The sequence below is a fragment of the Cucurbita moschata genome, unplaced genomic scaffold (assembly GCF_002738365.1).
Source record: "Cucurbita moschata cultivar Rifu unplaced genomic scaffold, Cmos_1.0 Cmo_Scf00274, whole genome shotgun sequence".
In the NCBI taxonomy this organism is placed as follows: domain Eukaryota; kingdom Viridiplantae; phylum Streptophyta; class Magnoliopsida; order Cucurbitales; family Cucurbitaceae; genus Cucurbita; species Cucurbita moschata.
In genome coordinates, this window is record NW_019268790.1 from 5,833 (window position 1) to 7,196 (window position 1,364).

Sequence of the window (1,364 nt, forward strand, 5' to 3'; positions counted from 1 at the left end):
CCAAGTGGTCTAAGGTGCCAAACTCAAGTTTTGGTCCTCGTGAGAGGGCGTGGGTTCAAATCCCGCTTTTGACAAATAGATTGGCTATTATAATTGTGTTGTGTTGGGTCGAACTAATGGATCTTTGTCTCTTTCTCATCGTTTTCCTCCTTTAACTCTTTGTTGGACTCACTGTTTCTTTCTTATATTTTCTTACGAGTGTGTGTAGTGTGATCCTAACAAGGTGAAATTCACCACCATCAAGATGGAAAGGATCCGAGGTCTTCACGAACCAACCACTGTTATGTTCGAGGTCTTCACGAATCAACCACTGTTTGGGGTAAAACATAATACCATGACCACAAAGCAGTGGATGCCTAACCAACCACTGTTATGTTCGAGGTCTTCACGAACCAACCACTGTTTGGGGTAAAACATAATACCATGACCACAAAGCTGTGGAAGCACCAACCACTGTTATGTTCGAGGTCTTCACGAACCAACCACTGTTTGGGGTAAAACATAATACCATGACCACAAAGCAGTGGAAGCACAAGGCATCTTCTTTTTCTTGTTCTTTGGGTTCATCTAGATCGAGTGTGTAAGTTCGTTCCTATGCGATTCTAAGAATTGGTAAGGCAAAATTTACCACGATCTGTGAAGATGGAAAGTTCAAAGAAGATTGGAATTGAGAAGTTTGACAAGATTTCAGTTTATGGAAGATCGAGATTGAAAAGGAGGCTATCAGGAATGTGGTGTTCAACATCTTATAACATGATTCAAGGGTTATGATACAATAGAATATGTAAGACAATAATATTATCAAGACACTCATAAAGAACAAATGATCACCACAACGCTAGAAGAAGGATTTGAACCTCCGACCTTGTGGTTAACAGCTACACGCTCTAACCAACTAAGCTATTCCAACCAATAATTTAAAATCCTCCGAGCCCAGCACTAGTAGATGTTGTTTGCTTTGGCACGTTACGTATCGTCGTCAGCCTCACGTTAACCAATATATTGACATTCAATATTCCACTAATTCAAACATGGATTTTTCCATTATATGAAGTCAACCTTTTGACTTTCCCCATTTTAATTCAACAATTAATTTAAATAATTAATTTCAAATTAAAGTAATATTAAAGGATTAATTAAATAATTTAATAAATATTTAACATTAATTCAAATGTCGATCTGAGTCAATCCCAGCACATATTGATTATGAATCCCTATTCATAATTAAAATATTTAAATCTTATTTAAATATCTCTCATTCTCTGTTTTTTTTAATTTCTAATTAAAACAAAAAAATGCGGTTAAATATAGTGTATATATTTAGAGCATATTCCCTAATTTGAATTCGAACACTTCGAACTCAC

At 35.9% G+C, this 1,364-nt stretch overlaps 1 non-coding gene across 1 annotated transcript; it reads right to left on the reverse strand.

The window, feature by feature from the left end:
* Positions 1-836: 836 nt before the first annotated feature.
* Positions 837-910, reverse strand: TRNAN-GUU. The gene has a single exon. It is a non-coding gene; the product is annotated as a tRNA-Asn (tRNA).
* Positions 911-1,364: the final 454 nt, after the last annotated feature.